At 38.8% G+C, this 27,612-nt stretch overlaps 1 protein-coding gene across 4 annotated transcripts in view; it reads right to left on the bottom strand.

Moving 5' to 3' along the window:
• Window positions 1-27,612, bottom strand: part of LOC119558355 (broad-complex core protein) — a 155,267-nt gene that overhangs the window by 75,819 nt on the left and 51,836 nt on the right. The window contains exon 1 of one of the 4 annotated variants that reach the window (XM_037871856.1): window positions 21,346-22,151. The exons of 1 other annotated variant lie outside the window; for it this stretch is intronic. The gene's annotated coding sequence lies outside the window, so the exon portion shown is untranslated. Of the gene's footprint in view, window positions 1-21,345; window positions 22,152-27,612 lie in introns of those variants that run through there. 2 more of the 4 variants (XM_037871858.1, XM_037871859.1) reach the window with 2 other exon arrangements.

Below are 27,612 nucleotides of genomic sequence, written 5' to 3'. Positions count from 1 at the left end.
AGCCGTGGATAAAAATAAAGGAAATCTCAAATCTTTGTAATGGACCCCAGCATATTTGTACAATTAACAGTTATTCATATTCGTTTTCTTTTTTTTTTTTTGCCCTCGTTGGAAGCTGCCGGACTTCAATGGAAATTAAGATCAGACCATACCTGGCCAAAACCGAAACATTTTCCACTGGACACTGGGACATTTCAATTGCTGGCAAACTATAGTAAAGCAAAAACCAAAAAAAAAAAGAATCGAAAAAGATTGAAAAAGAGAAATATTTGGACCAGCAGCTGCTGGCAGGGATAACAAAAAAAATAGTGAACTCTCGCTGCCGCTGGTTCGTTTATTGCTTGCTAAAACAATTTAAAAGCAATTTGAGTCACGCTCGGGAGGCGAGGGAAAGGGGCTCCCGAATGGGCATTCATTGAATTTGCATTTTTGTTGGTCGAACCAAGTCTGGAAGTCACCCGAATAGCCGTTGCAATTGTTAGCCGAAGTATCTTGTGCACTTGGAAAAAAATTAGGGATTGAACATTAATAATCTATAATAATAATCTTACAATGTGTCTGCATATTCGAATTAAAAGCATTTGTATTTAAACACATTTTTTAGGGTAAATGCAATAACGTTTAGTAAAATCACTCAAAGTGCAATAACGCCCTATGAAATAATCCTCAGTGAAATAACGCCCAAAAGAGTAAAAAGTACGAAAATGAATTAATTAATTTAATCAAACTAAATATGTAAGTTATTTCACTGGTTGTTATGGCAATCAGTCCATTTTTAAGCCTTCTTCATCAAATTGTGAATATGTCATAATTTAAATTCATTCAAAAATTTGATATTTCAGAAAAACGTGGTCCTTGATGCATTTTTATAAAATACACATCTTTCCAACTAATAAATTTCTCCAAATGCGATCGTAATTTAACAAAGTTATATTTAATTTGTTAAAACAAACATTTTTCTCTCAACCCTTTGCCACTTTTATATCTCTACATTAATTATTTTTTAAATTCCTTCATCTAACATTATTTTTCTAGGTGCTTCTCGTGTTTTGTGTGCTTTCTGTCAATTCTTTTGGTGTCAGATTTCAATTTTGTTTCGTTCATTTTCAATGCGTATCGTTTGCTTTAAGGCAACCACAGCAGCAGCAACAACATCAAAATAGGCATTTGGCGGCATTTTTACAAAAGCAACCGCCGCCAGTTGCAAGTTTATTAATTCAGCAACAACTTTGCAACTGTTTTGAGTCAGCAACAGCAAAAGCAACAGCAAATTGTCATCCCCCGCGGCTTGTTTTTCCCATGTGAAATTTGCATTTTCATATGCCGAAGTGGTTGCTGCTGTTGCTGATGTTGCTGTTGCTGCTGCAGCAGCAATTGTTGCTGATGCTGCTGCTGCTGCTGCTCGGTCTCCACACCTTTTGGCCGCAGCTAAAGCAAAAGCAAAAGCAGCAGCAGCGTTTTGGCCATTGTGTTGATTTATGTTCGCATTTTGTGGTCATTTCTCTTAGTTGCCCGGCCGAGGAAAATGTGACAGCCTTTAGCCAAATCAGCCAACTGAATATGCATCCATATCCATATGGCTTTAAGCATCCACAAAGGCTGAAAACTATATCTATGTATGTTCGCATAAACGTATACTTTTTGGGGCACTTGCTATTTAAGGCATTTTTACCTGCTGCTCCGAGTCGAGTAATCTCAATTGCTAATTGAAGTCGTTCGAAATAACTCACCTGCAAGACAAAAAAAAGAGAAAGGAAGGCAGAGATTTAATACACATTGGAATTTTGAATATTTTAGATAATTATATATGTGTTTGGGTTTAAAAATATCTTAATTAATAGTATTTAAAATATAAATAAATCTAATATATGATGTAAAATATATTTTTTTTTACTAAAAGTAAAATATTTGTTATGTTTTACATGCTAATATTAAATTTATAATTTTTTATAGGTGTATAAAATGTATTTTCAATTCTGTAATTCCATTGAAGAGAGACCATATTTCTAATATGACCTTAAAACACATTCTTGGGGCTGCCAACTTCTTTAAAATTTATTTCAAAGCCTAGCTATGATCTCAAGCCACATTCTTGGAGCTGCCAACCTCTTTCAAATGTATTTCAATACCCAGCTCTACCCTTTTTACCCAATTGGCGATCAACACCTTTCGCATGACCCCAATAAGGCGTTGACCATCCGCATTCGCTCCGGAAAAAGTCAAAAGTTATGGGTTTCATTAGGCCGCATTCGATAGGTAGATAGAGAGTGACCCAGACAACGGATGGGATCGGACTCGGACCTCGAGACATTAGCACACACCCGCTAATCTGGGCACATAACTCCTCTTTCGTCGGCGATTTCTCGGGGGCCAAAACAAATGCGGAAGCACTTTCCAAAGATGCAGACTAACTCCTAACTCCTCCAATGCCGGCACTTATCGGGCGCCCCCAAAAAATGCATTTCTATATATATATGGGTGTATATATATGCATCGCTGTATAATCTGGAAAATAGTTGAGCGTAATCGAAATTGCGCATCGTTCTGGCTGGCAGGAGGAAAAGCCAGGAAAATTCGATTAAAGGCGACCAGGTAAAATGCAATTAGAGGGTGGGATGCGTTATTAATGTGGAGCGCGAGCTCTGGCAGCCAAACGAGCTGCAAAATATTGATATACATATGCCACATATGTGCAGAGCCCCCCTTTCTCCCCTCTACAAACACATATAGCATATATAAACTCGGTCTAGGCATGCGGAAGCGAAAAAGCGCCAAAAGCCAGCGAAAAATGTGCGAAAAAAATGAGAGATGAAAACGCTGCGACGAAAATCCCAAGGCCATATATCGCATTTTTAAATACCCTTAAAAAATATTATCCAAATATATAATATTACATTTTTAAGAAAACTTTAGAAGTAAACTACGAATTTTAGAAATAAAAATTTAATTTATTTGGCTTTAAATATAAATGGCATAACTTAAGGATCATATTTAAAAAATGATCTAATAACAACTGAAGAATACCAAATGATACAGGACTCCTGAGACACATAAAAGGTATTACAAGATTTAACTAAAGATTTCTTTTATTTTTTTAAGTATTACCAATAGATAGGTGAATCATAATTTAAGGAATAACAAATATCTTATCTTATAACCATGCAGAATACCTTATAACTAAGGATTCGAGAGACACATAAAAGGTATCACAGGATTAAACTCAATATTTTATATATTTATTTTTAATATTTTCAAGTTCTGGTAAAGACAATATGATTTACCCAAAAAACCAAGAGTATCTAGGGAATAGGAACCGACTCAATGAAAATCGGTAGCCAAGGAGTTGCAGTCCAAGTCGCGGGGCCTGGCTTTATATTAGATTGCCAAGTGGGAGGTGTTCACGCACACACTCGCACATACACTCACACTGGTGCCAGGCACACACACACTTACACACACACAGATAGGCTAACAAGACGGGCCAAGACTTGTGTTAAATGAAAACGCATTAAAGCTCAGCGAGCGTTTTCAGTGGGCGTGTTGCGGCTGTTGGAGGGGCAGAAAAAAAGTGGGGGGCGCGGAATTGGGGGCGCTATGAGGGGGCAGGGGGCAGGAGGAGTGGGGCGTGGGGCGTGGCGGGCGGCAGCAGTGGGTGTGCCGCAAATGGCAAACGGCGCTGCCAACTCGTTTCGCTCTCCCACTCTGCCCCTCTAATTCCTTGATTAATTTTGGCATATACTCTTAATCGCATCAAAAAATGGAGAAAGCTGGAGTTTCGTTGAGAAAGTGTGATGAGCGGTCGGGGAAATATATTGGCGGATACTTAACAATTTCATAAGGTTCTTATACACTGCTTCTTCAAGTTACGGATTTTTTGAACATTACGATTTAAGAAATCTTTTAAAAACATTTAGTACAAATACTTGTCTATGACTAGTAATTCTAATAATAAACCATTCTGAGTTTTTTTTGGTATTTTTAGTAATACCTTAATAATACACCCAGCAAGTGGCCAGTACCAACAGCCTCATTGGAACATTGGATACATACCGATTTTTTTTTTGGTAATTTTAATAAGTGGACAGTCCCAGCAACCTCAAAAACACCTCATGAAAATATACGAATAATCACAATGATCCGAAATTGTAAGCTATTTCATATTAAGGGTATTTTAGTAACTTCCTTCCTTAATACCCCAGCAAGTGGACAGTCTCAACCACCTCGCTGATTGTCAATTTGCCATGGATGACGAAGACGATGACGAGATGATGGCGACGGCTTTATCGCTCATTGTCATCTATATCTTTCCCGAGCGGGGACCTCCCGATGTCTAATTGGAAAAACACGTGAGCACGCACAGCTGCGTAGTTGTCATAATTAGAGACCACTATATAACCAATATATATTGCATATCCGAGATCTAGATGGGTTGGCGCATAATGGGCCAGCGGATGAGACACTCTATTCCATTGGTGTTCGATATTGTCGAGACAAAAATCGCAAACGAGAGAATGTGCAGAGGCGAACAGAGAACTGGGCGACAATTTGCTAGATTGATTGAGGCGTCGTCCCCCGATTTCCAGAGTTCTTGAGCTCTGGAGCTCTGGCTCCCGGGAACGATGAAGTGAACCGGTTCGGGCAATTAATGTCCTAAATGCGCCTGCCTGGTGTGGCATTGTTAATTAATAACACGGAACCCTGGCCGTCCGTAGATCGGGCCAAGCGACTAATTGTTAATGCAAAAATCGTTGCAAGTTAGAAAATCAATTTTTACTTTAATGATCTGACAGGTAAGTGCATATTAAAACCGACCAACTGGCCCTCCCCTATTCTCTGGTTAAGTGTTAAGTGGGGAACTAAAAATACGAGGAATATCGAGGATGTGGCGGTAATGAAATTGGTTAGCTCCTAACTCAATCGCAGATTGATCTTGAGTGTTTTTTGTCATGAGAAAAATGGTGAGGCATCAATTTCATTAAGTTTATGGCACACCGAAAATGGGTTTAATACAGAGCTGCTTTTTAATTAATTACCTTTTGAATATTGTAGAGAATCTGTGTTTTGTAAGCCCTATATTAACTGGGTTGTTAACTCTAAACTTTCAACCTGTTTCTAGGCTTAAAATCTACTTTTAAATATGTTTAACTTTCGTAAATCCCATCCCAAGTTTTAAATATACTTCGCGATTTATGTGCCATTCGACTCTTAGTCTCTTCTATCTTTTGGCGTTTTGTTTTTGCCACGCCCCCGAGATTGCAGTTGCATGGGGCCAGTTTCAAAGTCACAACTCGACCGGCAACACTGAAAAAATTCCAAAAGAAACCGCCCCGAAAAAAATGACTAAAAAAAAGAGGCAGAAACGGAAAAAAAGAGGCAAAGTGCAACCGCAGGCCAAAGCAAATAGTGTGTGGAGTGGGCGTGGCCAGTTGGAGCGATGCGAGTTGCTAGTTGCTGTTGCTGTTGCTGTTGCTGTTGCATTTGCCGATGTTGCTGTTGGCGGCGGCGGCGCCTGGCAAATGCACAAGGCCAAAAGACTATAATTAAGCCATGCCAGAGGCCAACTCGGCCGGGCCAAAGGAAAATGCGGTAAGAGGGAGGGGTGGTCGACAAGCGACAACTTCCTTCTAACCTACAAAACGAAACGAAAAAAAAAAAATGATACGTAAAGTAAGATGGAAAACGACTTTTATGCAAAATACTAAACAATATCCGTTGTGCGTTGTCAACAAATGACATGAAATTGGCAACGGCAACAGCAGCAGCAGCAGCAACTGTTGCAGACACAGCAGCAACATGGGCAAAAGGAGCACATTTCCGTTTCAAGCAATTTCCGCGAGAGCCTCTCTCCAGCACTCGAGTGCCATTTGATTGGTAAGCAATTTACGCAGGCGACAGCAGCAGCAACATCAAGAGTTACCTCACCAAAAACGGGCTAAAAGACCGGCCAGGAGAAGCTCAGAAAATATAAGGAAAAACTGAAGAAAAAAAAAACAAAACAAAACTTAGCTGCAACATCTCTCGACCCTGACCCGCAACAACATGTTGCATGTTGTGCTGCCGCCAGCAACAGATCCTACAATAAAACAAGAAATCCTTTCTCAACCAAGATAATACACTTACTAATTTGTTTTGCTTTCATTTACCTTAATTTATATGTATAAAACTAAATTGTCTAAAATGTAGGTTACGTTTTCAAAATGCTTGCAAATCGCTTGACAAATGTTCTGCAAATAGAATTATAGTTTACGAGGTAGTAAACTTTTTGAAATGTCGTAAATCTTTCATAACAAGCTTGATGATATATGACTTTAAATATCAAACCATAATTTAGATATTAAACAGAGGTTATGTCTGGTACGTTAAAACGCTATTATTCAAGACCTCGTAAAGGCTGCGATATACCATCAAAATGTTATCAAGGTGTTGCTGGTTCGGTTTTAACAACTTTGAAAGAGAATATGCCATATAAAATGCAAGAAACACCAATAACTATGTAAATAGACATTCAAAGTCATAAGTCAAAGGTTACTGAAAACTTCAAATAAGAATATTTCAAGGTTTTCTAAGCCTTGCGATGTCCTATGAATGAATATTACCTATATAAATATATTTTCGTAAGAGCATCTAGCCTTGGTCTTTAACCAACTATGATATCCCGGCATCTTTCCATCGTTTGATCTTGTACGCATCAAATGTTGATGCTTCATGTGATGCCGTGGATGCTGGCCGAGCATCCGTTCGTTTGCTGATTTGTATATCTAATTTTCATAATCTCCCAGCAGCAACAACAGCAACATCTGCAACATCAGCAATGGCAACAACAGCAACATGAATGGCCACATTCGCCATGCCACAAGCCGCAAGTTGTTTCTGTCTTCTGTCTCTGGTTGAAGGAAAGGAAATCAAGTCTCTGGCTCACAGGCCTCATTTGAATGCGTGCCATGGATAAAGGGGGGATTTTTCCAGGTGGTTTTTTTTAGGGGGGTGGGCAGAGGTGGCAGAGGGCGGTGGGGAGGTGCAACCACAGGCGGCACGTTTAGCAACGCATGTCAACGCAACAACAACAACATCATAATCATCCAGAAAGCGGAGAGTGGGGGCAGTTCTTTTGTAATTAACACAGAATCTGCTTCCGGCAACAGTCACAATATCATACAGTCAAGGGAATAAGAATGTGGAAAGCATCCTTATAGAAATATTACAAATATGTTTATTTGTTATACTCTATAATAAAGCCATAATAATCTATTTTAGTTGACAGCTGTACTTATGTTTTCAAGAAAACTTCAAAACTTTGAATACAACATTTATGGAAAGTGTAGACTTAAAAAAAATGTAAATTTATAAATTTAAAAAAAAATTTTACATTTGTGTCATCTTGATAGGATTAATATAAGTATATTCCCCTTACTATTAATTAAGTTTCTGATCTTTTGTGGTAGACTATTTGATCCAAATGACCTTATGACACTTGCTTAAAATTTCAAAAATGTAATGGATTTATTTTAAAATGTCATGGCAAACTAGACAAAAAAGGGTTTATGGCTCAACATTGTAATTTTTTATTTATACAACCAAAACATACATGTTACCAGAATTTTTAAAATAAATCCACTCTGTAGATCTATTTTTAAGCCAGTGTCATAGGACCTTTAAATCTTATTGCATTTAAAATATTGTAATTTGTCTAGGCCGTCTTTTCCCTTTATGGACTTAAAATCCCTATTATTCTGCCGCACAACTGTGGCATGCGTGCCGGCACCAGCAGCAACAGCAACATCAGCAACCTGCGACATGAGCGACATGAGCAACATGTGTCCGAAGCGTCTAGCGGGTGGCCCCGCTGCAATGTTATGTAAGCTCGGCTGCGACATCTTCTAGCTGCTGGCAACATGCAGCATGCACCTGAGCCGGCGAATGACGAATGACAAGACATGCAAACGAGTCGGGGAGTCAGAAAGGCCAGAATGGAGGCAGAATGGGGATGGGGGCGACGGAGGCAGGACAGGCAGACAAAGGAGACAAGGAGACGTTGACAGTTTGGGCCTGGTCGTGGCCAAGATGTCACTTTTCATTAGGCAGCTGGACGGCCTGGTTGCTGCCGTGTATCCTGCGATGTTGCTGCTGTTTGGGATGATGCATGGGCACCTGTTGCACGGCGGCGTTTTAGATTAGTCGCCTGTAATTAGTTAATAACATGGCAAGGCATGTCTAAATTGCAGTCGCGACATCAAATTGCAAGCGGCTGCAGTTTTGATGCCTGCATTTTGATTGATGTTGCTGCCGGGCCAGCAGCAGCAGCAGCAGCAGCAGCAGCAAGAAAACAGCACAGCAGCAACATCAGCGCAGTGGCCCGAACAATGTTATGCATATATTTAATTGATAAGTTTTTAGCACATGATAAATTTTAATATTGTGTGGCAGCAACACAAAAAGAGCCACTGGGGCAGCAGCAGCAACATCAGAAGCAACAGCAGCAACACAACAACATCATTCAGCCACCTGTAGCTGGGGCAACATAAGCCGACATAAATCCATTAAAGCCGCACAAATTCCAAGTAAATTAAAAGCAGTTAAACTCAATTGATTTCGAGACGCAGCAGCGGCAACAGTAAGAGGAGCAACAGCAACAGCAGCAGCAGCCACAACACCTCGGCAACAATAAAAATAAACAACCAACCAAAAAGAGCGAAAAAAAAGGAAATCCAAACTGAAATGGAAGCTGAAACGGAGACCCAGAGGCCTCGGCTCAATAAATTTTTATCGCAGCCAGCGAGTGTGTGTCCATGTCCATGTGGGCCAAAAGGAATGCGTTGATAGTGAAACAAGAGCAACGGCAACAGCAACAGCAACATCAACAGCAGCAACAGGCTAACAACAGACAACCGACAACAGAAGCCGCATTCAAGGCGTTGTACAAACACATATGTACATACAAAAAAAAGCCAGCAACGGCGGCAGCAACACTAGAAATTTTTGAGAATTCACCCAAAAAAAAAGGATTAAAAAAAAAGAATGCCAAAAAAGGGTCACAACAACAAGGAGTCCCACATGACTCAAATGCCTGCAACAGCAACAGCAACTATCTGGGTTTTTTCAACGCTTTTAGGGTTAACCTCTTGCAAATTGCTTTGATTAAGCTGTGAGAGCTCAACTGAATAAATGAGTGAGTGACTCACTAACTGAAGGAGTGGCAGGGGGATATGGTAGCAGGATGTTGCCAGGACTTCATGGAGACAACTGACTAAGTCTCCTGAAAAAGGAAGGATGAAAAAACATTGGGGCTTAGAAAAAGAACTAAACTGTAGCTGGTCGACAATGTGTTTAAAAAAAACGCATGTGTGGGTTAGTATGTGCATCTCTGGTTTCTTCGTTTTGTTAAGTTAGATAATTTCTGTTTTTACTTTATATATATCACAGTCCCTAACTAAGCCAATTCATTTTGTGGAGGCTTACCATTTCATTTTTTAAAGAATTTATAAATTTTTTGGCGCCCAACGTGGGGCACATAAGTAACCCATGTAATTCCGCTGCCAAAACTGAAGTTTTAATAATGTAAGCTAATAATGCTAGCCATTTTATTGGCTTTCTAAGTTTGCGCAGCCAAAATATTTTATTTTCCACATTTGCTTGCCAAAAGTAATATGACTATCTTTTTCCTTGCCATTTCTCTCGCATCATTTGACTCGGTCAAAGTTGGCCAAACATTTGCCGGATCCAGCTCTTTAGCTTCATCATTTTCGCGGCACCCACGCATGGTTTCTGATAGCCCAACTGCAACACCACCCCCTCCCCCTTGTTTTCAGGCTTCTCCGGCTTTTGGGCCAGCCTTTGCCATTTAACTGACCCAAACCGCCAACTGAAAACTGCAAAATGCCACTACTGCCACTTGTGCAACGGCAGCAACAACAAAACTTTCTCTGGCCAAGAATGTGCGCAGCTGCAGCAACAGTTGCTGCAGTTGCAACAGCAGCAACAGCAACAATCCTCGCATGTGGGGATAAAGAAATGCTTGGGGCCCAAAATAAAAAAAGAGTAGAAAAAAAAATAAAAGACAGAAATACGCGGCCAGATAGTCCCAAGTCTCAAGTCTTCCGTCTTCTAGTCCAGTTCAAAGCTTTTGGTCCACTCAAGTCATTCATGGCAATTGAAAGGAGAGGGTTAAAGGGGCCAAGCGGGGGGCGTCAGGGGGTTAAGGGGAGGAACAGCACCCGCCGCGTGTCGATTGAAAATTTATGATCACAATTTTGGTTAATGCATTTTCGTGTTTGTGCCATGATTACCAAATGTTATTCACGCTCCACTGACTCGCCTGGGACATGTTTGTGTTTGTACACGGAAAGAAATATGAGATCGATTTGTAAGATCCGAATTTAATAGTAATATGATCATTATATTAAGGAATACCAGTATTTGTGATGGAAGAACTAAAAATTCCCCTTCTATATATCATTTTATGCTGCGTTCTTTCTGTACCAAATAGTATAGGTAATTCGAAAATGTATTCCAAATTTTCCTAAATATAATGATATTTTTTAAGACCTTAAAATCTCTATTTGGTTTTTAATTTAAGCCCCAATTAATGGTAAAAAAATGCCCATTTGCCCCATATTTTTTTAGTATTTTTGTTTGTCAAAGTGGAAATCCTTTTCCAATTCATAGGTCTAATTTAAAAATTGATTTCAATTCTTCTCGAGTATTGTGTGACTCGAGTGTTTGTGTGTGCGTTTCCTTGGTCGGCAATCAATGCCAAAATGGCGCGGGCGCATTGCGACTGCTTACGGTTAACTAAACATTCCAAACGCTCCAAGACGACAAACAAACGCCTGGACCCGGCTTTAAGTTTCAGCCTCGCTTTGCAGCAGAGTCTCGCTTTTGGTCCTCAGGTATCCGTCGGTGGACACCCATAAGTAACCATGCTAGCCTCCAGAGTTGCCACCATTATGTATGAATATTTTATGTTTATTTATCTATGAATTTATGAATTTTAATTTTGAAATATAGTCATGTGAAATTAAACATCACTTTGAAGATAATATATTTTATATACCAATATTCGCATTCTTCAATTAAGGAATTTTTGGAAAAAAAAAAAAAACAATTTGTAGGTTTGAGTGCCAATTGATTGTAAATTAAACTACGAGCTCAACAAGGTTTCATTCTGAATTTTATTTTCATTATAGCATCCAAAAAACGATTATGTATCGGGCTGAAAAATGGGATTTCGATTTTAGTCAAAAATACGATTTTTCTTTTCGGTTTTTCAATCGTAGTTTACCCAATCCGAGGCGTACATCTAAAAGACCGACTGTTTTGAGCAGCTTGCTAAAAATGCTAACGATCCACATCACTTTCAGGAATATTTATTTTTTTACCAATTTTCGCATTTTTCGTAAGAGGTTACATCATATTTTTTTCCGAAAAATGGCAAAAATTAAAAATTTTCAGGTTAGAACGCCATTGGATTGGAAATTAAGCTACGAGCTCAACGAGGTGTGACATTCCTCATTCTGACTTATATTTTTGCTATGGCAGCCAAAAAACTGAATTTTTATGGCGAAAAAAAGGGTTCCGATTTTTTTTTTTAGGGTTAACAATTAGAAACAACTTTGAAACTCTCCCATATGAACAACAGGTGACAACTCTGGCCCGAAACAATCCACTTCGGTGGCTGCCCGGCAGCTGCTGTAAACACATTTCTTGTGGTTGTTGGTTGTGATTGCTGTTGCTGCTGTTGTCGCATTTCCGTTTTGCTGCTGCTGCTGCTGCTGCTGTTGCTCCCATTTTTGGGGTTAGGCGGCTGGCAGGCGTAGGATTGCCGCAGGAGAGCCGGGCTAATGTGTCTTGTAATTTGCATGGCCATTTGTGAAAAAAGTGAAAAGCGCATTGCAAAAAAGTTTTTGTTTCATTTTTGTAGCGGTTACAGTCGCCGCTTTATTTTTTTTTTTTTGCGTAAATTATGCGGCATTTTTACCGTTGCCGGTTGGAAAACAGTAGCACTTACAAGCTCCTTTTACGGCCGCCTGACTGCTGACCAAAAGCGGCCAAAAGCAGTTGGCGCTTTTCTCATTCAAAATAGTCGCCAAAAAGCCCCGAAAATAGCAAAAATAGTGAAAAGAGCCAAAAAATGCCTAGAAAATGAGCAACTTTTTATGGTTATGATTGCGTTGTGTCTGCTGTTGCTGCTGCGAATGCTAAATATGCCATGGAAAATGGTGGAAAAATGGAAATGCCAAATGTCCCTGCCCCATTCCTCTTTTCTGGCCACGTGGGCGTATGAGCAATGTGGCTCAAGTTGCTGCTGTTGCTGCTGCTGCTGCTGCTTTCACACACAATTAGCGTGTGTTGCATCTTTGTGTGGGTGTTGCACCTTCGCCCTGCTTTTCCCCTTCTCCCCGTCTCACCCCTAGTTAAATAGAAAACTGCAGCATGTCCATGAATCATGCCCAGACTTAAGTCTATTGTTGCTGCTGCCGCTGTTGTCGTTGACACAATCAACAGAAGCAACAGCAACAGCAACACCAACAGCAGCAACAGGAGGAGCAACAGCAATTGATTTGGCCAACATACTGGCTGCTGATTGCCAGCCCCTGACTTGGTTTCTTTGACTAATGATACAAACGACAACAGCAACAGTAACACCAACGGCAACAGCAACAGCAACACCAAAGAGGGGGCAACGGCAGCAACATGTTGCTGACACGCGCGCATCGTTAGCAAAATGAGCGAACACTTGAGATTTTCTTGCAGTGTTTTATGCGTGGGCCCAGTTGGAATGCCTTAAACATATATATTTCTATTTCCTGAGAGTTTTTGCAGTCATTGTTGCTGGTGTTGCTACTTGGGAATTTCTGTTGGTGCTGCTGCTGTTGCACTTGAAATATCTCGTTTTTTTCACTGCTGATGATCTGACCTGCTATTTATGTTATTCTTATCAATTGTTGCAGCTGCTTTGTGCTTGTGTTGCTGATGGTAATGCAATTAGTTATATGATGGCTCACCGCTAGGAATGCCGTTGATTTGAACCCATTTCCAACAGTGATTGTTGTTGACACCTTGGCCAAACGGGAGAGAGCCATTAAAATTGCATTGGCTACCCGGCTATAAACACAAATCCCTGCCGATAAATATGTGCACCTATATAAACAGACACCAAACACGGACACCTGTTCGCCGCTCGATATCAAAAGAGCACGTGACCAAGCGGCAACATGTTGCTGGTTGTTGTTGCCGCTGTTGCCGGCAAGTGGTCAGCAGGAGGATAAATATAAAAAAATATACAGAAAACAGCAGCATTCGCCTTGTAATATCATAATTCACACGGTGCCCGGTCTCCAAAAAGGGGGTGTGGCACGGGGGCGGACGAGCAGCACGATTCCGATGGCGAGGCAGCGATTGCTGGCGGGTTAACAGCGATAAATCGATTGGGCCAAAAGGGCAACAGGTGGCCAAGATGACGTTTAAGGAAAGGAAGGAGTAAATAAAAAAGGAAATACAAAACACAAAATCAACTGGTTATTGGGACCCGTTTTCGCAGCAGCAGCAGCAGCACAATAAAAAGGGAGCCCGAAAGGAAACTGGGTCTTTAGGCCAAAAACAAAAACAGTTAAAACCGGGAATAAAAAAGTTCAAAGCCGTGCTGAAATTTCAAAGATTTCAATGCAAAAAAAAACGCAAAAAAGGAAGCGCAAAAGGCGCGCGTGCAACCTTGAGATAATTTAATCGTTTCTGTTTGAGAGCAAACACAGGCACACACAATGAATTAAAAACAAAAACATATATATGTATAAAAATAAAAGGAAAACTAAACCCACACAAATATAGCGAATGCATGTCGATGATGCCGATCGAGCCAAAATGCAGACGCAAACAATTGAAAGCATTTTCGCAAATCGCAAAAACAGAACAAGAGCGAAAGCGTTGACAATAAAGGCGCAAAAGTGCACTGAAAACAATGCGTAGTGATCACAGGTGCACTCAGATAAAATGGAAATTTATTTAGACCCATAATCTCTTATAATGTTGGACCATCATAATAATTTATATCTTATTGAATGGATAAAAAAAGATTTTATTTGATAATATAAAAATAGTTAAAAAGCATTTTTCACATCAAGGATTGATATATAATAAATATAAATTGTTTAAAATTATAATATACTTTTTAGTCCAAATTGTTACCACTTTTTTAAGTGATTCTGTTTGTTTAATTAAAATTACTTTTACTTCCGAAGTTTACCATCTACGGTTTTTATTTAGAAAGATCTTAAATGTTTTATGTATTTAGAAAGATCTCAAAAGTTCGGCACGCATTTCTCCCCCCGCTTTTCCACTTTCCCCCCCCCTCCTTTTTCCTGAGATTTGTGCAAACAGAAGGGAGTTCAATACAGAAGTGGATTTCCATCGTCTTCACAGAAGGCTCTTCAGGAGCTATAGAGAAATGAGTGCTGAGCATCATCAGCAAACACTGATAAATTATTTGACAGATTATATTTGCGTTGAACTTTGGGCCGCGGCAAGAAAGACGGCGGCAACATTAATAAAAATGAGAACACATGCTGACGGGATGTTTCAGGTGGGGATGGGTTCGGGTAGATGGGGCCAAAAAGAGGGGGCGTTCTAAAGGGGAGGGGCGATGCACAAGTGCAACCATAAGTTGATGAGGCAAACGCAAAAAGAAGGAACAAAAATCTAGAAGAAAAGGAAACTTTGCATACCCTTGCCAATTCTTCGGGACTCTTTTAAAGATAATATTAGTTAAAAACGCTATATAGTTAAAAAAAAAAAAGGTAATACATTTAACATTATTTATAAACTAAGGGTAATATAACAGAACTCATGTTGGAACATAAAGCATTTATTTAAAAATAAAAAAAAACATTTAGAAAACTGAAGAGTACTATAATAACTTTTGATTTAATGGCAAGATTTTAATAATTAATATTTCATTTTAAAGAATGTTATATTTTTAGAGAAACTATTTTCAGATTTAACCTTAGAAATATATAAAGTTAATCTTTCAGTTCATATTTAAATCTTAGGTACTCTTTAAAATTAGTTATTTTTTAGCATCGATACTGATCTTCAATGATAGGACTGCCAATTCCGATCGTAACTCCATTTATAAAGCTGGCATACCCTGGACTTCGGCGAGGGTATCTATGAAATAGCAAACTCCGCTTTGCAGCTGAGAGAAAGCTCCGGGTCTGCTGCACTTTTGCCGTTGCTCTAACAAATGAGCGTCATGTCTTTGCCCGTCGCAAAACAAATCTGAGCAATTTTTTATGATAAATAACACCCGGCTGAGGGGTAAATAGATGAGGGAGCCGGGGCATACAACTAGGCAGAGACTGTTATATTTAGTGTAGGCCCCCGGGCAGTTAACGGCGAGCAAAAAAAAAATACGAGGGGGGAGGGGTTGGACTTGGGGTTTGGGGTTTGGGGAGCGGCAAACAGCCGGCAGCTTGTGCAAACAAACAAATCGCCGTAGATTTATTTTAGTGCAAAAGCCTTAACACACTAAATTGCTCAGGCATGCGTGGGTTAACCATCTTGGTCTTAAGAGTCCAACGTGGAGTTTTGAACAAGAGGGGCATATCGATGTGGCGATGAAAAATACTGGCTTTCAACGCGGTAATTAAAAGATGAATCGTCCTCGTGGCCAGCTCTATCTCCCTCTACCTCTACCACTCACCCTTTCGCACTCGATCGAGTTGGGATACAAATTATGCTTCATTAGGCCAGATAACGCCCCAGATCAAGGTAGGAACATATATCCACCAAATACATTGGCCACATTGGCCGCATTGGCACAGGCATTGGCACACATGTATGCACATGTATGCACTTGTATGATTGATTAATGCTTTTAACATGTCCGCAGCAAATTGGAATGGAATGGAACGGAATGGCATTGGAATGTAGAGGAGATAGGCGGGAAAAGTCTTGCTAACGGTTAGCAGAGAACATTTGCCATTCAATTTCCAACTAATGATTTTTCGCCTTTTCAATGTTTTCAAAAGTGTGCGGTACTTTGTCATCGGGAACTGCGGAATGGAACAATTCTAAAGAGGGCTATAATTCCCAAGTCATTTGCTGCACACTTTTGGGATTTTGGAATTTTAAAGCTTTAGATTATTTATTTGATCTGTTTTTTGGAATGGGAAGAAAAATTGATCTTAAATTGTAAATACTCTTGATAATCATTATGCAATCAAGTTTTTTTTTAATTATTTGCTTGGTAAAATATTTGAAGCTCATAGCAAACATATGTAAAAATAAGCCTATTTGCAAAACCAATTACGGATGCGCAAGTTCCGAAAAAAGCCAAACTGATGGCTCATTAAGTCTTATTTCAGAGGATCCGCTTCCCACCAAAATTTTGTTTTATCGCGTTGTGTTTTTTTTTTGACCAGCCAGCTGCAAATTGTTCTTTGAAATTCGCGCGTGCCAAAAATAAATTTCAGCTTAAAAGTGAAACAAAACATAAAAACCTGAGGAGGGGCCTGTGTTTTATTTTCTGAGGATGTTACCTGCTGACTTCTGTTTCGGTTTCTGTCTCGTTTTAATTTTTATGGCTCGGAACCCTTGTCTGAAATGCGTTCGTTTCATTGCCGTTGGCAGCTGTTTGTCGTTTCGTTTTGTTGACCCAAATTTCTTAACCGAAGATTTCTATCAGACGAGCCTGCCAGAAGTACATGCATTAAAATTAAAACCCTTGGCCGCAGGGTAACCCTTTCTTGTTTGGTTTTTGGTCTAGTGAAAGTTTCCTGGCGCGTGACTTTCTGAGAGGGGGAAAGAAAGAAAGCGAGGACCAGCTGTTTGACTAACTGTAAATATACCGTTAGGTTCTTAGCCCCTTCGGAGAAAGTTTCCCATCAGTCTAAATCGATCTATCAACAAAGGAATTGGAAGATGACCAAGATATTTGCACTTTTTAATGACCTAATCGGATCCTACCGTTAGGTGAAAGTTATTTTAGGGGTTGTGTAAGGGAAAAAACAACAGATGTGGCAAGATCCCGTTGGTATGCTCTTTTCAAGGATATTAATCAAAGATTTGTATCAAGAAATATATGCAAAAAATTGTATTATTAAATAATTTATAAATTAAATAAATTTCTTATAGGATCAAAATTATTTATTTATTATATTTCTTAATATAGAATCTCAAAAAATTGTATTAACACTTCCCAGCAAGCTATTCATTATTTATAAAAATTAATTTTTATGAGCAAGCTGAAACTTGAACTTGAACTAGCAATAAATTGTACCATAAAACGTTATAATGACCAATGTCTGCACTCTGCATTAAAGGAAATAATGATTCCCAGGCTTACCCAAATTACACATTAGATTAGAGAGGTTGGCAACACTCAGATTTCCGCACAGAACTCACCTGCAATGAAAAGGAACGAAGAAAGAAAATTAATATCAGTTTGAAGGAAAAATGAAGATGAAAATAGCCACTCTTATTAATAGACAATCAATCAGCGGGTTCCGACAAAAGGCCGACAGGCTTTGTTGGGGAAACCGAAGCGATCTTGGCCAGCATTTCATCCATGGAACCAATGGACCCCGTACCCCGAGCACCGGACCCCAAGATAATGGCCACTGTAAGGCCCCTGCTCTGCAATTAAGCGGTAATTCAATTCAGAATCGGAATTGGAATCGCAATGGGAGTATGGGAATGACAATGCCAATGGAAGTGCCAAGATATGGGCACAAAAGGCCCATGGTGCGGAGTCAAGTGCAAACACTCAAACACTTGCGACCTGTCAGCATCCAACGGCCAACAACAATGGCCTTCTCGCTTTTCCGCTCTTGGAAATTGATTAAACTCATTCATAATGACAACGGCAGCAGCCCCAATAACGAGTTCTAGAACTCTACAACTTCCATATGTTGCCCTATCAGCAGGGCTTAGAAAAATCAGCAGATATTGTATCGATGCTTTGTATTTGTTAATTAAAAAAATATAATTTAGACAATTAAAAACAGACAACTAATTAAGTAAACAGTTAAGATATATTATTTATAATATATAATATAATTTATATTATTATTTTTAAAGATAATATAATTTGTTCTAACACTTTTATATTAAACCAAAGATATTTAAGGAATATTATATCCACAGATTTATATGACATTCAAATTAAGAAAGGCTTGAAAGTTTTTATAAATGATCTTTACTGTTTTCCTTAAAACCAGTGACAAAACATGTTGGTATACTGAGCACAGAGAGTATCTCCTGTCAGCAGTCAATTGTGGCTAATGAACTAATGGACACCTCATGGCCAAAAGCAGGTCGAGGGAAAAAATCACTTTTCTTTCTCTTTTTTGCCTTGTGGCCTAAAAAGTGTGACCAGCTTCGTTTTTGGGGCGCAGTGGGAGTGGCAAAAAATAGGGAGAAAGGAAAGGCGTGGCCTGCCATTTACACACGCCGCACAAATGTGGGGGGAGAAAAAAAAAGATATGATCCAATTCAATTTAAGCGCGTGTCTCATGGCGAAGGTAACAACAATTTCAATGCATATATTTGTATTTGCAGTGACCCAGCTGCAATTGTTGTTGCTGGTGTTGTACAAATGCAATTACAACTAAAACACACACGGCCGAGGGGAAAGGCACGGGGGAAATGGGTGGAAAAACAGGGGAAGGGCCAGCCAGCAAACGAAACACGAAGAGCCAACAACACACGAGCGAATGGGCAGGGGGAAAAACGAACTGGGGGCGGGGAGGGAAAACAGCGGTTACAATTTTGTTTTTGCTCCGCCCACTTTCCCACACCCATCGCAACGAATGACGAATGAACGCGAGTGTGGGGGGGCATTAAGGGGGGTGGAGATCAGGGCCAGAACGAAAATGTTTACGCTGCGAACTTAATCGCAATTAATTGCAATTAAAGACTTTTATAAACATTTGGTCACTCTGATGCTTCCTACAAATATTTGGTCACACTATCTTAGAAATAATAAATATTTGGCCCTATTACTGTAGAAGTTTTCTGTAAATATTTGGTTTGGTGCTTAAACTGGTTACTAAGCCCAGCTTAAACCTCATAATACGTATCTTGTATCTAAAGTTTTTTATAATTTCTAAATAATACTAAAATAATAATAAATTCCCTTTCTCATTTTCCAAAACCCTTTCCTTTGCTCTGTCGCCAGGTTCCTCATAATTTTTGCATACCGAAATAGGAAATGCGAATCAATCAACCCTGTTCCCCCTGTTTTTTCCTCAAAAAAAAAAAACAAGAAAGAGACTGTAGCCGGGGTGAAAAAAAAATGGAAGCAGTACCAGAAGAATTGAAAGGCGTCTGCATTTAGATGAGACAGAGTGGGAGAGGCAATTTCGAGGGGCTACAAAGGGGGCGGTTTTCCTCTCTAGGTGACGAACGTCATCGTCGCCGCACTCAAATCGTGGGAAAATGTTTTTCATGCTCCTGTTGCCGTTGTCTCTGTCGTTTTTATTGTTGTTGCCACGTTGTTGCAGTGTCTTCGGGTTGTTGTTGTTGTTGCTATAGTTGTTTGTATTGTTGTTGCTAGTTTGTGTGTCGACTGTGGGCTGATGAAAAGCTTTTTTGCCGCTCGCCGCAATTCGTTTCGCTGCATTAAGCAGGGCAAAAACATAGAAAAATCCCTCAATATGTGTTAAAAGGAAAGGCTCGATCTCAGGAACTGAGAAATCCATATTCATAGTCTTAAAACCAAAACGAGTCATTTACGTTTAGTTTTTAGCACTTTTATATTTGTATAATAGATTTTGATGACCTTATTAAGGGGTCTGCATTTTGGTTTTCATCATAATATCATCATATCATGATTATAGATCAACAGATTTCTTATATTTTTGTATAAAATGAAAATCCAAGCCCGCTTTTATTAATTGGAATTAAATTAATCACAATTAAGAAACATATTTAAATTTAAAGAAATAAAATATCAGGCTATAATTTAGGGAATTAACCAAAAATAATTTATTATTTCAGTGGAAATATTTAATATTTATTTATAACAAATAAAATATAATTCCTAATAATTGTATTTCATTAAAAAAGTCTAATTTATTCTCTGTAGAAATATTTCACTCAGTCATTTGTCGACTTCTAGTGAAAATATGAGTGCCTCCGCTTAGATTATAGAACCCCGCCATATATATAGTAATATATACAAAAAGCGAAACGCAGCGGAGAATATAACATTCACCTGATCTGCCCGCTCGTCCACACGGCTTTTTCGCTTATCGCGCACGCATGCCGTGCCCTTGGACCCCCCCTGTCACCACCCACCACCCACAAAATCCGCCGCCCACCACCCACCGCCCACACGAGCGTACTTTGCCTTCGCCTTATCAGCGGCAACAAAAAAAATGTAGAAAAAAACGCGGCAGCGTTTATCGCCTAAACGGCTGGGCACTTGCATATATGCAATTCCAAACAATTTCTCCGCCGGGCGAGTTTTGTTTCTAATTGAATTTCAGGCGTTTTCAATTTCTTTTTGTCAGCTTGCTTTTGTTTTACGACTCTTTAGACTGATAATACACAAGCAAATGACTGATAAAGCCAAAGCCGGCAATAATAATAATAGAAACAACAAAAACCACTAAAACAAGCTACAACAATTGCAAAAAAAAAAAAAAAAAAGAAAAGAGACGAAATTATTTTTCGCGACAGTTCAAGGCATTTGCGCTTTAGCACCACGACAGAAAGTCTGCCATTCAATAAATATGGCAAGAGAGAAATCGGAATGATTTTATGATAGATATTTTCAAATACATAAAAATTTGCAGATAGCATATCAGGATAGAGAAGTTTACAAAGCATTTAGGGCTAAGAAATATACCAAAACAAAAATTATATGGAATGCAAATGTATCTTTCAAAATCCAAGCTGTTATTTTAATAAAGTAATTCTTACAAGAAACAAAATACACTCCAAAAAGACCTTAAATACATTTTTAGATACAGATAATATACAGAGAACACTATCAAAAAACGTTGACTAACAAAATTTACCGTACTGAAAAAAAAGTATTTGAAGTATTTAATTTCTATAAAAATTTAATATACTCAAAAAAAGTTTCGAATACCTATTTTTGAATATCAATAAATCTCATTTGATAAAAATACTTGATTGAAAACTGTGTACCTTACTTAAAAAGGTATTTTAAGGATTTCATTTCTTATTAGAGTTACCAGACTGCAAAATGCTTTAAACCCAGAAAACCCTTACGTAACTGCCACATTTCCAATGGCCACACTGCGTATGCTTGACGCATCGCGTATACGCCGTGTGTGCTTATGCGATCGTGTGCTAAACGCGATTTCACGCGACTTGACTCACCCTGTTTGCTTATGCAGCAGGCAGCGGCAAATAGAACAGAAATAATAGCCGCTCTGGCAAAGAAAAATATTACACAAAACGCCGAGGATCTAGAGGATTGATGTATCTGCTCTCATATATTTTCCTTTTCTTTTTTTTTTCCTCAATTTATTTCCTTTGGCATAGGCATGTGGACTTCCTTGAACTTTATATGCGTTGTTTTATGAATGCATTTTCAAACGTGGCGTTCATTTCTTGTGCGCTTATTGTGTGTGCACATTACACGAAAACACCGAAAAAAAAAGAAGAATGTTTTTAAATATTAAATAGCGGCGAAGGCGGCGGCGACGGATAATTAGGGGGAATTATGAAGGCGAACGGCACGAACTGAAAGGAATTTATGCCTTTGAACACGTAGACGCGACGCAGACGCGATGACGACGCGGCAGCGACGCGAACGGCGGCGTCAGCAGAAAACGCGTGCAGCCTTGAGAAGATCGCGATAGCGACTGAAACAGCAGCAAAATTCAGCCAGAACAGGCAAAAATCTCAACTGAACTAGGGAATAGAACAAAAAAAAAATGTAGAAATCGCCTGGCGATTTTTTGCGCGCGTTTTAAAACGCGCGCGCACGCCCAGGAAGGATGTGTGTTGCTGGCGTGCCTGCAATTTTCGTTGCTTGTGTTGCTGCTGCGTCTGCAATTTTTGTTGCTGCTGCTGCTGCTGCTGCTGGTGGCTCAAACTTCGCGTTGCAGTTGCTTCGGTGGAAAACGCGCCACGACGCACACAAATAACTAACTAACAGCGGCCGTAGTAAAATGACAACTGAAACCGCAGCAGGCGAAATGAAAACGAGTAACGATAGAGCTGAACGGAAAAAAAATGCAAAAAAAAATAGAAGAAAAAAATACAAGGCACACACACAAGCCACGGCAAAATAAATAAAATAAAAATTGACGATGGGCAGCGGCGACGACGACGGCAAACGCAGCTGCAGTTGGCTAGTTCTACGGGTCAGAGATGCCGAAACGCCGGTGATTTTGCCGGGAAATCAGCGCCCAGATAGCTTTCACCTGCTTTGAAGTACCCATTTTTTATAGATTTTTTAATTCATTTTTTACTAGCAATTATCTAGTAGAATAAGTATCCTTTAGGACCTTTATTTCCACATTATCCTACATTCTACTTTTATTATTTCCTATAGGTTTAAAAAATATTATTTCAAATCTTACATAACATTAGAACCATTTATTTTGTAACAATCAGAAGAAAAGAATTCTAATTAAAGTAGAAAAGTATCCCTTAAGATGTTTATTTTCCACTTTACACTGCATTCTCGTTTCATTTTTAACTATAGGTTTAAAAATAATCCTAAGAATCTTAAAAGAAGTTAAGCAATTCTTTTGTAAAAGGTAAAAAAAAATTACAAAGCTTATTTTAAATGGTATTATATAATTATATGAATATTATTAAACGAATTTATTTATTTGTAAAATATCGTAATAAGGTATCGTATCCTAATTAGGTATTTTGATATATTAACAATCAAAAAAATCTTTATAAAATTCAGACATCTTTTCTAATTTTAAAATTCTAGAGATTTCGAAAAAGATATTTTAAAATAATATTATTACCAACTATCCACAGGTGGCTCTTAAATATTCATTAACAAAATATATTTTCTAGCTTTTTCTTGGTCTTAACCCAGATCAGCACTGATTCTAACATTCTTTTTGCAAACTTTTCACTTTTAGCTGCATTTGCCGTCGAGATGCAGTGCGAGCGAGAGGCTGGCAGCGCAGCGAGCGAGTGACAGAGATGGGGCGAGAGCGGGAGCGAGCACTTTGCTGCCACGCTTCGTCAGCTGTTCGCTAGTCGCCTTTTTGTTTTTGTTTTTATTTGTCGTGTGTGCGGAAGTGCAGAGCGTGGCGTTGGCGGCGACGCCGGCAGAGGCGGTAGCGTCGGCAGCGGAACGCAGCGGCGTAAGTGCAAGGCCAAACGCGTGCGAAAGGGAGGGAGCCATAGGGTGAGAGGGAGAGGGAAAGGGCACTATATGATGTGGAAAAGATACATATACTTTTTGTATCTTTTAGTTTTTTCTTTGTTTAACTCTATTTAAATTATTTTTGATGTAATTATTTCTAATATTTTTCAATTAAATTGATTATATTTTTTTTGTAAAACTATTTTTTATAAAAATCGTTTGGACCATTGCAATTTTCATTATTTGTAAATTTTTTGCTGTTTTATTTTATTTTTCTGATTGTCAACTACCAATTTTTTAATATTTCTTCGGTTTAAAATTTTTCCTTATTCCCTTATTTTTTATTTTTTATAATTCTTTCTTTAAAGTTTTTTTTTATTTTTTATATGTTTTTCTTTATTTATTTATATATTATTTATTTACTTATCCAAGTGTGTTTGTTTGTGTTGAGTGGCAAGTGAAACTGATCGTGTTAGAATTGCGGATAGCGCGTGTTTTTTCCATTTCTCTAAACCGACACCCACTCAAAACCCATTTTACACCCACAACGATCCGTAGAATTGCACAAAACAAAATGTTTGCAATAGTTTTTAACTTAAAAACTGTCTAGGCTAACAAAAATATTAAAACTTTAGCAGCTCGACATTAAAAAATTACAAAAATAGTCGTAGCCAAATTTGATTTTAATTTTTCGTCAAGCATAATGTTAATTTTTTTTCTTTGCTCTAAAGTATCTTTTATAAACCACAGATCTGAGAATCCAATGTGATCTCATTTGTTCTTTGTGTATAGAAGCCTTCTCTCATTCCATTCGCAAAATGCACGCGCGTGCCCTTGAAAACTTAACCCAACAATCGAGCCAAGGCAGTTGTTGCCAAGACCCCCCGCCGCCCAACAGCCCACCCATTCGCCCCCTAGATAAGCCCCTTCCCCCCATTTCAACCCGCCGCCCCTGGCACTTTCAAACTGTTTGCTGGCAAACAAAAGAAAGTGCAAAAATTGTTGAAATTTTCTTAGCGAAATCAGCAACAAACGAATTCGAATCTCGCACGTAAAATGTTGCTAAGAGCCAATGGCCAACGGATTTCATTGCCAAACACAATTTTTATACAAATGCGGTAAGGTTTTTCTTTTTCCTCTCATTTTCTTTATTTATTTTATTTTGCATCGCTATTATTTGCCCAGTTGCGCAAAAAGAACGAAAATAGTTCGCCAAAAACTCAACAGAAATCACAAGATTTAAGGCGTAGGATCTGAAGTACGCAAGGAATGGGAAATGGTTCAAAAAAGGGCTATGGCGACAAAGGGTTAAGGTTTAGGTTAGGAAAAAAGTAAATACTAAAAAATACTAAGCAAAAGTACTATAATACTATAATCCCTTTTTTTTTAAATATACTAAAAATAAAGAACCATTATAAAAATAAGTATTTTTTAATAAAATCAATCAATGTGATGATAGAAAAAATATAAGTATCTATAGAGCACATTTCTTTAAGTCAGATATTTTAATTTCTAGAAATTGTAGCGCATCAATTAAATTCGATTGCATTTCTCGGCGATCGAGAAAAGTGTAAAAGGCAAAGACTTTCCAAGTATGTAAATAGATATCTACAGGCCGATTTACATATCTGTGCCGATCTGCACACATGTGCGGTCGTGTGTTTGATTATTTTATGTGCGCACGCTGCCAATTGCGAGAAAAAACTACAATGTTCAAGGTCGTGCGGCGAATGCACCTAAAACAACAACAGCAGGAGCCGCAAAAACAACAAACAATCGGTCATTCAGACGGTAACATACGCAAAATGTTTGAGTTCTACAAATTGCAAAAACTAGTGCAGGAACCAACTGTGCACAGATACTCATAAAGTAGACAGTGGGCCCTCGAGAAATCATTATAGAATTTATTCTACAAATATTCCATTTTTGGAAAAGTTTTATATTCCTACAAACTTATATTTTAAATATATACTAACCACTTTTCTATATGAAATATTATCAAATATGTATAAGTTAAGAATCCCTTTTTTTTTTGGAACCGGATTTTCCATCTTCATATTTATCATTAATATTATTTTCATAATAGGGAAATCATAAATTAGATATATATAGGTATGTTTATAGAAAACTATGGTACTAGATATTTGGTTTATTATAACCAAGAAACAAAAAATAAATGTACATTTCTTATACTCAATATATATTATTTTTATACTTGTATAATAGTCGTATACGTAATATCTTTGCTCTTCGAAAAATCTAAAATTTCAAAGATCCTCAAATAATATCCCATATTCTACTGTACGCATTCACTTATGTAATGGTGTGTGTGCATTTATGTATATACACATGTGTAAATATATATGTATAACAACAATTTGCGCCCGTCAATTGCAAACGCGTCGCTGCCAACGTCGCTGCCCATGGCGACTGCGACTGCGGCGTCGCTGCCATTGAGTTTTCACTGTCAAGGTCGAACGTTGTTCTGATGCGCAACGCAATGCGCAATGCGATCGCCGAGTGGGAGTGCGAGTGCGAGCGGGAGGGCGGATCGCGCCGAGGGAGAGGGACGATGTGCGAACGAAAACGAGAACACAGCGGAGAACGAGTGCACAAAAGCTGTGGGAGAATGCGAAAATGCGAGGAACGGAGGAAAAAAGAAAGACGACGAGAATGTGGGAATGGAGAATGCACACGGACTCTGCTTCCTCTTCTTCGGCTTCTAGTGCTTCTTCTTCACCCACAAGGCGCACGGTGGGCGGGAACGGGCCCTAAGTGGAGATCACATAAGGTCCCCGAATTCTTTAAAGATTATTTTAAAGATCAAAGTATGAGTCGTTCTCTTAAATATTGGGATATCAACTATTTGTTTTAACATTATTTTAACCATTTAAGTTTTTGAAAAAATAAATAGGTATGTTTAGAGTTCCTTAAAGGAACTATCCATTTTTTACAACTGTTTAATATTTATTTAACAGGCCTAAGAGCATTTATTTTCAGTGCCCATTTCCGGGTAGTAGTATTGTAGTATTATAAACTACCTTTAATAATAAAAACTTATAATAAACAAATTTTTTTTAAATTTATTCATGCTTCTGAAAGTCCAAAAATATATACAATACTTTGCAACGTAAAGAATAAATAACCCAAGCCTAGTAATATATACATAACATAACTATATGCATATGTAGATGGTAAATTAGCCTATATTTTGTCCCCAAGAACTTTATATTTTAATGTGGGTTCCTTAAAAAACCAAGTTGTTAGTCATACTTTTAAATAATTTGGATGTGTAACAGTTAAAATGGCACTTTGACTATTCCCAGCTTCCAATATTTTTCAAAATCCCACAGATACATTTTAATTGTTTATCATTTGCTCGGCGATCACCTCTTGACCCACTGTGCGGCTGTGTGTGTGTGCACTTGTGTGTGGGCGCTGTGGCGGAAACGATATGCGGCTTATGTAATGCGACGGCGACAACAACAATCAGCGGCGACGCGTTGGCAGCGTCGAATGCATACGCACACGCTTCCACCGCCCACCGCCCATTGCCCCTTTGCCCACCACCCCCTGACCCCCCCCTGGCCACGCCCTTGGCTAAACGCTTCCTGCACTTTGTTGCTGTTGTTGTCGGCTACGCTTTTCATATCGCTCGACGTCTGTTTTTCTTTCTCTGTGTGTACTCTTATTTTCTTTTTGTGTTTTCCCCCTCTCTCTTTTATATTTCTGTTGCGCCTTTTGTGCTTTTTGCATGTTTTCCTATCGCATTTGTTTTCTCAAGTTCGCGCGCGGCTCTTGTGCAATTTGTCATAATACCGCCCCCTCCCCCTCCCCCAGCCACTTCCACCCATCCCCACCCACCCGCACACGCTGCGTATGCGTAATATTTCAAGAGAAGTGCAAAAAATTGCAGCGTTTTGTCAGCGGTAAAACGTAAACAAAAACAAGCCGCCGCCAAATGCACTTTTGGCCATAAATCAGCGAAGAGAATGGAAAAATCAGCATGGAAAAGGGTGTGTGGGGGGGGGTGAAATATCGGGGATGGTTATAGACCCAAAGGCGCCACGCCCTCAACGGGGCAAAATGAAGACATAATTTGACATAAGCGATGTTAAAGTTCACCAAATCTCAGGCCTCGAACATCAAAAGGCAATGTCTAGCCGAAAGTTAAAAAATCAACTGAGAAACCAAGACACTCAAGACCCTAGATGAAAGAAAAATCCTTCAAATAACGAAGTTTTTAACACCCTTACCAATTTAACTTTTTTACTATTTTGACTGTTTACTATATTTTATATTAT

This window comes from Drosophila subpulchrella, chromosome X (assembly GCF_014743375.2).
Source record: "Drosophila subpulchrella strain 33 F10 #4 breed RU33 chromosome X, RU_Dsub_v1.1 Primary Assembly, whole genome shotgun sequence".
Lineage (NCBI taxonomy): Eukaryota > Metazoa > Arthropoda > Insecta > Diptera > Drosophilidae > Drosophila > Drosophila subpulchrella.
Note: the sequence above shows the minus strand (reverse complement) of the source record. Positions and strands in the feature narration are given on the sequence as shown.